Source organism: Erpetoichthys calabaricus, chromosome 6 (assembly GCF_900747795.2).
Source record: "Erpetoichthys calabaricus chromosome 6, fErpCal1.3, whole genome shotgun sequence".
Taxonomy (NCBI): Eukaryota; Metazoa; Chordata; class Cladistia; order Polypteriformes; family Polypteridae; genus Erpetoichthys; species Erpetoichthys calabaricus.
This window is the reverse complement of record NC_041399.2, coordinates 169,319,280-169,334,577: the sequence shown is the minus strand read 5'-3', so window position 1 is coordinate 169,334,577 and position 15,298 is coordinate 169,319,280.

The following is a 15,298-nucleotide window of genomic DNA, read 5'->3' as shown; positions in this document are numbered from 1 at the left end:
GAATGTAAAAACTCACATTTTTGGTCTTGGATGTGCCAAAAACATCTTGCTTTTGCTAATGTGAAAAAGTGAGTGTGCAGAACAAGCACAAAAAGTAAACACACACAGCTGTGAGGCACATGTAGTAGCATTTTCACACTAGATTTCATATATCCCCTTGTTTTCTGAACCCACTTCATCCAAATCAATGTCAGTTGATTAGAAGCCTATTTCAGTTTCACTGAACTGGCAGCACTGGACTGGGTACAAGGTTGATCAAAGCTTACACTCACATATACAGTACATCTATACTGAGCCAATTAAACATATTTCAAAGGAGGCAAAGTTGCTTTGTTACACTATAAAAGTTCCAAAACATTATGTCTATTTTTAATATTTGGTTAACGTGTATTGTGTTATGTATAGCATGTGCTCATTTCTTTGTGTTCTTACAGGATACAAAACTTGCCTAGCTCTTTAGCCGCTTACATTATGACAATGCACTTCTAACGGGACCACAAAAAAATAAAAATTAAATTAATTACAGTTGATTCAGAATGCAGCAGCAGGAATCCTAACTGATAAAAGTGAAATTTGACCACACTGCACTGGTATTAACATCTTTACACTGGCTGCCAGTGTCTTTCAGAATCAATTTCAAAATACTTGCAATTGTTTGCAAAGGTTTGAATAATCTCATACCTAAATGAATAATCTCATACCTAAATATATCTTGTAATGTTTGTCCCCTTGCTTTACTAACCACAACCTTATTCCGAGAGTATTACATTAAAGAAGTGATAAGACTTTGTTTAGTTTCTGTGCTGCAAAAATATGGAATAATCTACCTATAGAAATATGAAACAGTAGAGTTGCCTTAAATCACATCTTAATGTTTACTTTTTAAATCTGGGATTTTGTTAAATTTGTGACCAATCACTTTGTCCTTTGTTTCTCTTCTTTCTTCTGTGTCACTACCATCTGGATAAAATTCCCTGAGGCTGGTGAAAGAAAGACAAATACTGAGATGCCATCCTTGATGATGGCTTCACTGGTTGACTCCTTCTTTTTTTTTAGTACTTTAGATATAAGACAGAATGCCCAGTAGGGCCTGGGTGGTCTTTTGGTTGCAGGACGTAAGAGGTTTTTATCCTCCACTGGAATTGTGTTTTTCCTCTCTCCACTGACCATCTGACCCTTATTAGTATAACTACTTTTTGATTATTGTTTTTCTTTGTTTTCACTAACTACCATTTGTAAATCATCTTGAATTAAACTCTGTATTGGAAGGTACTATATAAATAAATGTTGTTGCTGTTGTTGTTATAGTAGTGAAGGGACTTCATACATAGACTTCATATATTCCTTATATAGAAAGATAAGACTCAATGGAGACACCAGCCAAGAAAAAGACACCATTCCATCGCAGGGTATACTCAGTCAAATAAGGCCGATATAAATGTGCTGTTTACCCTAATCTCATGCCTTTAGCACAGGAGGGGTTGAATTGGAGCACCTGGAGAGTATCCACATAAACAAAGGGAGACTATGCAGACTCCACACAGAAAGTGATCAAGCAGTATTTGAATAGGACCTCAAATAAATGTGAGAAAGCAGTGCTGACCAATGCACCACCTAGCCACCTCACACTTGGGTTCAGTTAAATGAGTTTTTCTATATGAGTTAAGTTATAAGCATTAATATAAAGTGACTTGTGCTGATATAAAACCAGATTCATACCAGAGAGATAGGCTTTAGTCCTCCACAATTATAAAACTAGACTAGGCAGGGTATTAAAAAGGAACGAATGGATGGATCTGTGATTCAGAATTTGAATTAACAGACATAAAGTAAAACAGTTTCTCATTTTTAAAAGCTGATATTTTTATAAAGAAAAATTAACAAGACTGAGAATCAGAATTATTTTACTCTTTGCTTTCTTCATACGTCCTCCAGGGCTTACAGCAATAATACACAATTCAGAAATAATATTTTTCATCTGTTAGTTACCTTGTGTTGCTTATAGAGATGTAAGAGAAAAAATATAATCTAATGCTTTCCTGGGGAACAGAAATCACAAAATTTATTTTAAGTGTTCAGATCTCCCATCTTTTTTACTGTTTGATATTTATGAACTCTCTACCCAAAAATGTTATTTTTGTTATTTGTCACTTACCCTGTATTGTTTTTAATAAGGGCTGAGAAAAATGTTTCATCTCCTATTTTCATGGAGAACAAAGGTCACAAAGTTTATGACAAAATAGGCTTCAATTGGGGTCAGTGATGTGTGAGTCATAGACTTGCACAAGAGAGAAGAGGGTGAGTCAAGATTTCTAAAAAAAGATCAGTTTTATTGTCATCTCAAACTTACCGAAACAGGAGCTGTCTCTTCAGCACCCACAAAAAAACCATAGCATGTACACAGTATGGTTGTCAGGTAGGAAGGACAGGCATCCTAGCCAGGAAAACAGAAAGTATCATACCCGACCAGGAGGCCAAAATAGAAAGACCAGGAAAATGGACTCACCAGGAGCAGGTCATTCCCTTACATGGCAGGTAGAAATGTTCCTTGGGGTTAAACCCAATTAGAAAAAAGCAGGGTTGCCTGAGAAATGGGGTCTGGAAATACAACCATGTTGGGGTCTTTGGGGACCGCCAGAGGCAGCTGTTGGGGGAGGACTGCTCCGTTTCACACACAACCCAGAAGTACTCTGGGCAAATTGCAGAGGAGACCGGAAGCAGTTTCTGGGTCAACTTTAAAAGAAAGTCCACTGCCTCAGTTTAGTGAGTCACAGTTGGGAGGCCGTGGGATACACTCTTGGGGGAGGAAGGAGGACTATGCTTTGTGTGTTTGTTTCATTATTATTTTGTAAAGAAGGAGTTGGGGAACAACAAAATGCTTTTTTTGGAGCATAAGTGTGTCTGGGAGTTATTGCATCTGTGGTTTGGGGCTCAGTGGCACTCCCTTGTGACTACTGTAGCAACACTGTCATCATCTTGCAGTTGCTCCGTTCTCATCTTAAAATAGTACACATGCTTCATGTATAAATGAGAAAACAGAAAGTGAATACACGACCAAGTCAGCAGCAATTGTTAAACTGTTCCCCACGTCAACCATCAGGCAACAGACACATTACGCTGTGTGCCTCTGAACTTGCAGTTGTACCGGCGGCGAACAAGAAATCCCTGCCTGTGTTAACAGAGTTTTGGTGCACAGCGCAGTTGGGGGGTTGTCGGGGTATCAAAAATCTCACAAAACATTCACAAAAAATTCTCAAATTATTTGTTTTCCATAATCCACATGTTAGTTATCCACTTACATGCTCACAACATGGAAAACACTATGTATTTCTTGATAAAATATCATTAAAAATGAACATGAAATGCGTACAAACGGGACTGAACTTTTCAAATGAAAAAATTTTTTTTGTTTAATCTTTTATTGAATTTATTAAAAGCTTATAACAGTCCGTACAATCAAGTCAAACTTAGCAAAACTAAATTCAAATCAACCCCCACCCATGAGAAAGAGAGGAAGGCCAAAAACCAGAGTAAAACTTCTAAGAGTAGTAAAGAGAGAAAAGGGTCTTTTCCCCCAATATAAATGTTTATTCTAAAATATTATTGATTAGGTCCTGCAGGGTTTTTAAAAAGTTTTGAACAGATCCTCAAAGTGATAATTTGATTTTTTTCCAATTTCAAATAATATAACATCAGTTGCCCACTGACTTAAAAGAAGTTGGTTAGGATTCTTCCAGTTGAGCAAGACAAGTCTATGTGCTAATAGATAAGTAAAGGATATTAGAGTTTGTTTGTCTGTCTGTCTCCACCTTAAGCCCATCTGGGAGAACACCAAACACAGCTGTTAATGGGTTAGGAGGGATTGTGACACCAAGACTGTCTGAGAGGCATTTAAAGATTTTGGTCCCCAATGATGTTAATTTGGTGCAGGCCCAGAACATGTGGCCTAGTGAAGCTGGAGTTCGACTGCAACGTTCACAGGTTGGATTTTGCCCTGGAAACATTTTGGACAATTTTAAGCGAGGTAGATGTGCTCAATAAAAGATTTTAAGTTGAGAAATTTAATGCTTTGCACATATGTGAAAACAGGACTCTTGACCAATGAGGCGAAGAAGCAGAATCTTCACATCAAAAGGCTGATCACATTTGAACTAACTTCCTGTTTATGTACTACTCTGGTTTTTTGGAAGTATTTATTTATATACAGCTAAATAAACTAACATGTAGATTATGTGACAAAAATAACTTGATTTTTTTGTTTGGCATTTTAATATTATTTCTCGTTCTTTAGTATTGGCACCTGGCTGACCTTCATTGCAGCGTGTTGTATCATATACTTTGTAATCTCTGTTCTTCATGAAAATATGAGATGAGACATTTTTCTCGGCCACCCCTGAAAACAATACTGGGTAAGTCACAGATGCAAATTCCTTAGAAGGCTGGCGTCCTTCAACATCTGCAATAAGATGCTGCAGATGTTCTATCAGACAGTTGTGGCGAGCGCCCTCTTCTATGCAGTGGTGTGCTGGGGAAGCAGCATAAAGAAGAGGGACGCCTCATGCCTGGACAAACTGGTGAGGAAGGCAGGCTCTATTGTAGGCACGGAGCTGGACAGTTTGACATCCGTGGCAGAGCGACGGGCATTGAGCAGGCTCCTGTCAATAATGGAGAATCCACTGCATCCACTGAACAGTATCATCTCCAGACAGAGGAGCAGCTTCAGCGACAGACTGCTGTCAATGTTCTGCTCCACTGACAGACTGAAGAGATCATTCCTCCCCGACACTATGCGACTCTTCAATTCCACCCGTAAACGTTATAATTATACAAAGTTATTGTCTGTCTGTATACCTGCATTGTTATCACTCTTTAATTTAATATTGTTCTTTATCAGTATGCTGCTGCTGGAGTATGTGAATTTCCCCTTGGGATTAATAAAGTATCTATCTATCTATCTATCTATCTATCTATCTATCTATCTATCTATCTATCTATCTATCTATCTATCTATCTATCTATCTATCTATCTATCAAATATAGCATTTTCAAGTTTAGTATTAATTTAAATAAAGTAAATGAGGTACTGTAAAATGGAAGGGAGACCTGAAAAGTTCAGATAAAAGCTATGCTCATAGAGAGTTTTGAACTGCTTGTTTTCCATAACATAGGGAATGATTAGGCTGTTAGCTTGTTAATTGCTTGACTGACAATTCCCTTTTAAAAAGTTGACATTTTTCTTACCATAATAAGCACAAACATATGACAGAATCATATGTTGAGGATAACAAGGATGCCTATAACTGTGAGTTACAAAAGACACTCAGTTCTCTAGAGGAAGGCACCAGACTATACTGTGTAAAGAAACAATGGCCTTCTGTTTTTGAAAACTTGTTTATCAATTTTTTTTTTTTACTGTTCAAGTATAGTCAGCACCCTTACAGTATAAAGAAGACTTAAGGTAACTTATAAATATATAATAAATTACTATAGTACAGTTTAAAAAAAGCACAGTATTAATATTTTAACTAATTTAATATCACTTTCCCGAACTGCAGTTTTCTTTTATATACTGCATGTTTATTTTTATAATAGTTAAAAGCGAAATCTGCTTGCCAAAACTAACTTTTCAGGCCCCTGTGAATCTTGATCAAAAACTAAATAATGAGTAATCCACCTACACCGCAAGAAAATCATACTAACAATTTACCAGAACGTTATTAAGGGGAGAGCACAAGGCCTCCAACTTCATTCTTTGTGACTTCTTTTTTATTCTCACATGCTCAATAACGTAGAAATATTAATGCCAAGACTGTGTATTTTAAAGTAACGTTCTATCTGAATACAATAATTGCAAAAATAAGCGATCAACATTTTTGGCTGTCAGTTATAAGTTAGGCATTAAAGGGAATGTTTTTTTGTTCTGTCATGAAGCCAGCATCCTGGGTTTAGATCCCATGACCTATCATTGTGCAGAGTTTGCATGTTTTCACAAGGTCTGCAAATTGGAAATAATAAATAATTGAAAACATTAGAGTGTTGCGGTCCCTGTTGGGGTTCAGGGGTAGGATCTGAGGTGATAAATTACACAGAATGAACAGAATAGCATCAGACATAGATGAGTTCCTTCTTGGTGGAAGGTAGTTCATCAAATGTCAGCCTTTTTCCAGTTGCTGTTGTCTTTTTACCCCCATTTGAGCAGAGAGGGTAGTGTTATCTAACGCCCAAGATTACGTCACCAGTGAATACTAGCGGTCTGAACCACCATAATGGGTAGGGAAAAGTGGATTGTGTTACTGACTGTCTCTTTTTCTTCCCAGTGTGGTCTCAGTGAGTTCAGCAAAGCAATAAACAGGCCCTTGTGTGTGACATCAGGCCACAAAGGCTTGCAGTTTAGGTTAATTGTCAATTTAAGTTGGCCCCAGCATTGATGTGAAGGCCTCCTTCAATGGACTAGTGCTCTGAAGTGGGTTAAGCAGTGTTGAGAATGTATGTATAATATGTAGATCTCAAAGGTATGGAAGCCAAGAAAGCCAATATTTTTTATTGTTTTTCTCGAGATAACAGAATAATTTTCTTGAGGAAGTGCAATATCATTTGTCTTTTTGATCCAATCTGATTATTTGTAGGCAAACTCAGCCCCCCCCCTCCCCCCTTTGTGAATTTATCATAGCTCTCGATGTGCCAGATGTAATTTAGTCTCATTCTTTAGAGTCTCCTACCTCTTCTTTGCAGAATGCCCTCTTGGTCCAAACATGATTGTATTTCATACACAAGATCTTTACTGACCTGCAATCAAATTATCTTACAGTATCCAATAAAGGAAACATTAAACTATATGCTTCAGGAAACACTAAAAAAAAATAGGTAGGTCTTTGGACTGTGGGTTTCCTCTGGGTGTTCTGGTTTCCTCCCACAGTCCAAAACATGCAGGTTAGGTGGATCCTAAATTGGCCCTAGTGTGTGGTTGGTGTGTGTGTGTGTGTCTGTGTATGCCATGTGATGGATTGGGGCCCTGTGCAGGGCCATCTTAACGCGTGGGCACGCTGGGCAGTTGCCCGGGGCCCCATGCTAATCTATGCATGTTGTGACTTGCTGAATGGTTGTGTAGGTATTGACTCCAGTGCACTGCTTTGCCCAGAGGCCTATAATAATGTTAAGATGGCCCTGTGCAGGGTTTGCTCCTGCCTTGCGCCCTGTGCTGGCTGGGATATGCTCCAGCACCCCCTGTTCAGGTGCTTAGTGGGTTAGAAAATAACTGAAATAATTAGGTAACACTTTAGGTTACTCCTTTACTTTTATGTAACAAGGCCTTAACAAAGGGTTCCTTTGGTGTTCGTTGTTTGTAAAGCAGAAGTAAAGTAGTTATTCATTTCTTTGCAGCATGGCATATTAACAGCCTGTAATATGCTGGTACAATTACTTATGAATATAAAAGATTTACAGGCCCTACTGAAGTATGAAAAATCAAGAGAAATATGCCTCACTTATGCCACTTGTGACAATTCCAAAGTGATGCTGTTTTAGTAGGCCAGATTGCACAGATAAATAAACACTTTACTGATACTGTATAAGTGTGATTATCACCAAAATGGCTTTATTCATGTCATAACAGTATATGAGTAATAGATGCATTTTTGCAGTACCTAAACTGAAGTGTTACCAATAATTATTGCACATCCCTTCTAAGCTTCTGTACAAAGGCCTGCTTAGCAAATGCTGTATTACATTTAAATATACAAAAATAAAAGTTTAACATTGTAAATTGATACAATGTCTTAAATAGGCTCTATGAAAATGAAGAGCTGTTAAATGGGCAGTATGACCTTCTGGCTAAAGTCATGGGTCCGTTCTCAGACTCACTGCATATTAAAATGCAAGTCCCTAAAGTTGCCTGTCCTGTCATCCATTTCTGTAATCAGATGTACTATTATTCTGTATACATAAAACACATTAGAATGGTATTTATTATAGAATGATGTTATATAAAATAAAGCTCAGTAGTCTGTTAAACATGCCATGTAATTGTGTGGTGCCTCACCTAAGTTGCTTTTTCTTTCACTTGGCACTGACTCATTCTGATACTAGAACTGGATTAAGAAGGTCAGGAAATTAATGAAGTAATATATTGGTCTTTCATATTTTAAAAGTTATTTTGGTGTTTTTTACTTCAGTATTTATGCTCCATGATCCATAACTGCTTTCCTCACATACACTCTCAATGAATTAATATATTGTTCTTTCATATTTTATAAGTTATTTTGGTGCTTTTTTACATCAGTACTGTATTTATTCACTATGATCTAAAATTACTTTCCTCACATACCTTCTTAATGAATTAATATATTGTTCTTTCATATTTTAAAAGTTATTCTGGTGTTTTCTACATCAGTATTTATCCTCTATGATCCATAGCTGCTTTCCTCGCATATCTTCTCAGGACCTTAAGTCAGCATCAGTGGATTCAAAGCACTGTAGTATTGAAAAGCAGGTTCAGTAAATGGATACATGGAAGATTACTTGTTAAACATTGTACCAGTATATGAAGCTAAAGAATATCTGGAGAAAAAGCAGATACTAGAAGCAAAATAAAGCGTATTTGTTCAGTTAAACTTTTTGAGAAGCATACAACATAACCAACTTCTTGCAAACAGGGTGCCTCTCATTCACAGCACACACCCAATACATGTGCACCTGCTAAAATGCTCTCAAGTGTCTTGCAGCTGAATTTTGATTTCAAGAGACACATAAACGAATAAGTGTTGAGACTCTTACTGATTTAAAAGACTGACCTCTGTATAAGAAGATCACATTGAAAAAGGACTTAACAAATTAGAAACATAAATACTAAATAAATAAACCCCGTTGCTAGGAAACAAGGAAGTACATTCAGTTTAAAATGAGGACAGTCAGTAACCCACTGGTAATATTGTTACAGGATATGACTAATAACGCAGATGCAAAAATTTTTACAGATACTTAACACTCAAGGAAGTCTCTTCATTAAACATCAACCAAATACAGAAGCAGAAATTAAGGGTGAATGTGCATTATAAATACTAAATAACATTCACCTTAAAGAACTGCTACTTCCAAGCTGCTTAAATCTCTGAATACTGTAATCGTAATATTTATAAATATTGATTTTGAGAATAAGTGAAGCAGAAAATGGGGCAAGACAAAAGTGCAGTAGGTGAAAATGGTTGCCTCCCAGATTCACCATCCTGGGTTCAAATGTCCATGGTTGGGCATAACTCTGTATCTGTGTGGCTTTTCCTCCCACTTCCACAAAGATGTGCAAGTTAAGTTAGGAAAACTGATAACTGAAAACTTTGTTTGAGTGTTCCCTGTAAAGGACTGGCACTCTTACCAGTACAGTCTCTTCCCTTTTGTCCAGCTCTGATTTGGAACTCTGTCCAACTCTGCAACTGTGAATTGGAAAGAGTGGATTTGAGACTGTTAAATAACAAAAGTTAAACGTCTAAAATCTCTATATTTTAAAGAATCTACTTCTTTTAATTGTATATCTTTCTTATGTATATTGTATTCTTGTGTATATCATTCATTATTCTTAAATAAATTTAATTTGTTTTTCTTTGCATATAACAACTTTTTTTGATATGTTATGAAGCACTTTCATCTACATCCTTTGTATTAAAACGTGCTATAAAATTAGATGTTGCTGTCATTCTATATAAGGTAATCCTGAATAAACTTTTTAAATAACGTATTAATTAAAAACCAACAATATTTTAACATAAGCCTCAATAAATGTTTGACTTGCTACCAGTACTCTGCTGATGTTATACACAGCAGGATAAGAAACATCCTTCTTGTTATAATATAAGAGCAATGCATAAAAAGTGTAGCAGTTTTTTACAGATGAAATTCTGGTCTTTAATTAATCTTTTTTTACAAAATCTGAAAACAGATCCTTTTAAATGATATAAGCAAGGCTTAAAAAAGGTATATTTTTAAATTCAAAGTCCATAGGTTGCACGGGCCAGATCCTTTCTGGCTCAGAATAAGGAGGAACCAAACCTGCATGCAAGCCACATCATAAGAAAAAAATGCTGCGACTTCCCCTGAGACACTCATGCATTCACATTCACATTCAGAAACCTGGCATTCATCTGTGTCTGTGTTCATCAAGGCCTGACTGAGATAACATTATCAAGCTTATTCATAAGGTGAATTAAAGGACAACAAATAAATTAATACAGACATGCCTGGTACCCCTAATTTCCTCATGTTTAACCATGCAAAAAAAGGGAAAGGATTTTATATAATAAAGCATACTTGAAAAAAAAAAAAAAAAGACAGTAGCCATTTGGCAAGACCAATCGTATCTGGAATACTGACAGCTTCAGTGCAGATGCTGAACAGCAAAACTAAATAGCACAGTGGATGATCCCTCAGAGAAATTAAAGTAAGGTTATATTACAAATAAAATACACTAAAATGACTAGTTGCTAGGCGGACAGAAAGCACGAGTCACTGCATAAATGCAGAAATCAGTTGTATAACAGGGTCTGATCTATAAATCTTTATATAGCACATTCAAATGGGTCCAATATTTCATACCCCCATCTTGTACCTCAATACCACCGCCTCCATTTTATCCAAATGTAATATTTTATTCAAATGACAGAATTCAGTATAAGAAGAACCTTTACCACTTTGCACCCCATACTTCCAAATAACTGCTTAGTTCATGAATAAATTGAATCCAGTGAGGAGCATGCAGACTTTTAAAATGTGTGCAGAAAACTCGTTATTATAAACATCACAGCTATTATTAGTCAAAAGGGCTAAACTGATGCATAATGCTATCAAAGATCATCTTCAACCTGTACATAACTTCTGTTCAACTTCTCCTAAATATCATAATTCTTAAAAGCAATTAGATATTGGGGAACAAAGGTTAGCATTTCACCACTCTGCACAGAAGCATATATTTTTCTAGAAATAATATCCATCCATCCAATTAAAAGCCCACATAATCCAGTTAATGGTCACAGGTACCGTGGCCTACCACAGGACCTCTGGGTACAAGGTATAAACAAACCCTAAACTGCAGGTTTAAGTTTGTTGTCATGTGTACACAGTACAACAATAGTCTTACTTAAAGGTCTCCCACAGGCTAGTGACAGCAGTATAATACTAACAACAGGCGATTAATACTATATATGGTACATATGTAGTATTTTATTTACATATAAACCAATACACAGTACCCATAAAAAGTATTCATTCCTTGGAAAGTTCATATTTTATTGTTCTACAACATTGAACCACAGTGACTTTTATTTTATTTTGCTTTTTTGACATTGGTCAACAGAAAAAAAGACTCTTTAATGTCAAAGTGAGGACAGATCTCGGCAAAATGATTACATTAATTACAAGCCTAAACCCCAAAATTATTGATCTCATTAGTATTTCCTTCTTCAAGTCAGTATGTCTTGCTAGAAAACAAATCTCCCAAGGTGTATGATTATTGCAGACTGCATCGGGTTTTCTTCCAGAATTTTACTGCATTCTTTTCACTCTCTGCCCTCACAAGCCTTTCAGGACCTGCTTCTGAAAACCATTCCCCACAGCATGATTCGCCTTCTGGTGAACTCCACCTGTGATGTCATGTCCATTTTTTTTTAACCATGACTAATTCTTTGCCATTCTCCAATAAAGCTGTGACTGGCATAGCACCCGGCAACAGTTGTTATCTGCACAGTCTCTCCAATCTGAGCCGCTATTGCTTGTAACTCCTTCAGAGTTATCAGAGGTACACTGTATATTGGTGGCCTCCATAACTAGCCTTCTTCTTGAGCAATCATTCAGTTTTTCTGGATGACCTGCTCTAGGTATATTTACAGCTGTGCCATACTACTTTCATTTCTTAATGACTGACTTAACTGAACTTCAAAGGATATTCAATGATTATGATGTTTTCTTCTATTATCTCTCCTGAACTGCATTTTTCAATCATCTTTTCACTGAGATGTTTTGAGCGTTCTTTTGTCTTTATTGTGTATGTTAGGCCACAGTACTGACTCACAAGAAGGTGGACCCTACAGATGCAAGAAAATTTATGCTACAATCAATTGAAACTCCTTGACTCCAGAGAGGTGAACAAATGCTGTGACTTGCAAGACCAAGTGGCTGCACCAGCAATGATTTGGTACATCATATTAAAGGGAGCAAACACTTACATGCTCAAATATCCATCCATCCATCCATTTTCCAACCCGCTGAATCCAAACACAGGGTCACGGGGTCTGCTGGAGCCAATCCCAGCCAACACAGGGCACAAGGCAGGAACCAATCCCGGGCAGGGTACCAACCCACCGCAGGACACACACAAACACACCCACACACCAAGCACACACTAGGGCCAATTTAGAGTCACCAATCCACCTAACCTGCATGTCTTTGGACTGTGGGAGGAAACCGGAGTGCCCGGAGGAAACCCATGCAGACACGGGGAGAACATGCAAACTCCACGCAGGGAGGACCCGGGAAGCGAACCCGGGTCTCCTAACTGCGAGGCAGCAGCGCTACCACTGCGCCACCGTGCTGCCCCATGCTCAAATATTTTGTGTCAATGTCTCAAAAGGCAAACCTCTTAACATTAGTGTTCTTATAGTTTCTGTGATCAGGCATACAATGGCAGTGTCATTACCAAAGTCATTGATGAACAACAAGCTCAGCAGGGGTCCTAGCACACAACTCTGTGGGGTTCCTTTGTTTAGGTTTACTGTGCAAAATGTAATCTTGTCAAACTATACATGCTGGTAAATGCAAGTCAGAGGGAGAAAATTCTAGTTACAGAAGTGGAATTACAGTAAGTCCCAAGTCCAGAGGTAATGTCATCAGTCTTACTGGTATAATGGCATTACAATCTGTAAGCAGTACTATAGTATAATGGGTATGCCAGGATAGTGTTGCGGAAAAGAGATATGGCATCATCTGTGAGGCAGTTGTGGTGATAAGCAAAACAAGGTGATCCAAACTATAGACAGCAATAGATTCTCTCAATAAAGCAATAAAAGTATCTATAGAAATTCCAGCTAACTTATAACTATAGGTTATAAAACACACCCTGACACTCCAGCAGTCCCAGCTACTCTGTGGATATTGGCTCATTTTGTATACAAGGCCATTCTCACTCATATTGGTTTAATTTAGAATTAGCAATTAACCTTACCTTCAATGCTCTGGTAATGATCTATTGATATTTATATAATGCATATGTGATTTATATAAGAGTTCTTCATATGTACTGGAAAAGTCAGACTTAAAGCTATGCTACTTTGTTGATAAAAGACATGAAAACTCAATGTACCTGTAAATAATTGTACATGTTGAAAGGACATTCAGCAGCTATGAAAATAAAAAGGAACACTGCAACAGTGTGAAAACTAACTGGTATATTTTAATACTCCTCACACTAGATTGGGCCTACATTATCATGACCAAAATGGAGTGTAAAATATGTGAAAAACTTTTACCAGATAAGATGAAATGTCACAAGAGGGCAGCATAAATATAGAACAAATGGTGTTTCAGTGACAAGAAAATGCTGATCCTTATAATCTATCTCCATCCATCCATCCATCTATGGTGTAAATCATCCATTTACTGAATCCACTTTAAAAATGATAGGGAGCCAGAATTTATCCTGCTACAACTGGGTGTGAAGAAGACATGAAGGGTGAAATTCTAGATGACCCCTGAATTTTGCTGATAATCTTTGACTGTAAACATTAAATGATAGGGTTACTGTAGTGCAGGTAAAAGGTTATTTCCACACTGAACAGGAAAGAAGGTTAAAGACACAACATTTTGACTGTATAACATTCATCGGGTGTGCAACTGAAAAGGAAAAAAGCAGGTAAAATATAAATGGGGTGGGAACAAAGCCAGTATAGATGAAAGTAGATGAGGTGAGAGTAGCTCTGAAAAAGTTGTCATTATAGAAGATGAAAGGAGAGATTAAAATGTTAGTCGGTCAATGAGACCTGGAGAAATATGTGATCCAAAAGTGAGAACGAGTTTAAATTCTTCTTTTGCTTATCTTTGAAAAGTATATTTGAAGCCCTGTGAAAGAACAAAGAGAGATCACTGGGGCTATGATCAAGTTAAATAAATGTTAAATGTGTGCCATTCAGTTTCACTCATCTCTCTATTATAAAAAAAATCTTTGGGAAGGAGACTAGGGAGACGACACATGATCTTCTCGGAAGACAATATGAAGTCCAGTGAGAGACACTTTAACTTGCTCTCCACTACAAGAGACAAGCAAAACACGCAGCTCGCCAGCAACAGAAAGGCAGCAGATGATCCGACTGCTTCTCCTTAGTGTGTGATCAGCCCCAGTTCACAACGCGAGCTGTAGAGAAACAGGGTGGCAAAAGGACGGCTGCTGTTCAGGCTTTTAAATTTACGCACAGCACAACAGCAGCAGCAGAAAGACAGCAGATGATCCAACAGCATCTCCTTAGCATGCGTTCAGCCGTCCCCCCTTCACAACGTGACCAGCGTTATACATCCTGCGAGAAAGAGATTTAACCATGCCCGGGGCAGGAAATAAAGGACAAGTAATGTTTTTACAATGTCACGCAAGACAAGGCAGTGATACATCATTTAAAACAAGTCAACGAACTTCTAACCTAGCAGTTGTTGGATTGCTTTTGGCAGACACGCTTCATGTGCTCCTAGCTCTTAAAATAGTGACAACCGACAAGCAAAACATGCAGCTCGCCAGCATCAAAAAGTCAGCAGATGATTGACCGCCTCTCCTTAGCATGCGTTCAGCAGGGACACCCATTTAAGACCTGATGAGTAACCTGCCAAGAAGATCTCAAAACCATCGATATTGAGTGGGAAGATGCTCCAAATATTGTGACTGACTGAAGATGTTGGAGACAACTTGCTGGTTTAAATGGTTAAAGTCAGCAAAATTATACAGATTTCTCAATAAAATATATGCTTGTATTTACAGATGTTCTTGAAATGTAAATATGTGAATAGAGATATCCTTGGAGATTATAGTATGTGCCTCAACAACAGAACCATTTTAGCAGGAGTCAACTTGAATGGACTACTGGATGAGTCAGTACAGAATTAAACAAGGTACCTTAACTGTCCTTGATTATATTCCCCTTTGAATAAAAGGAAGGTGTCACAAATCCATCTGATAATGAATAAAGTTTGTTATAAGTTCACTTTTGCAATATACCCCTTGATTTTTTTATCTTGCATTTTTTTCATTTTATTATGAGTCAATGTTTTTCATTTAGTC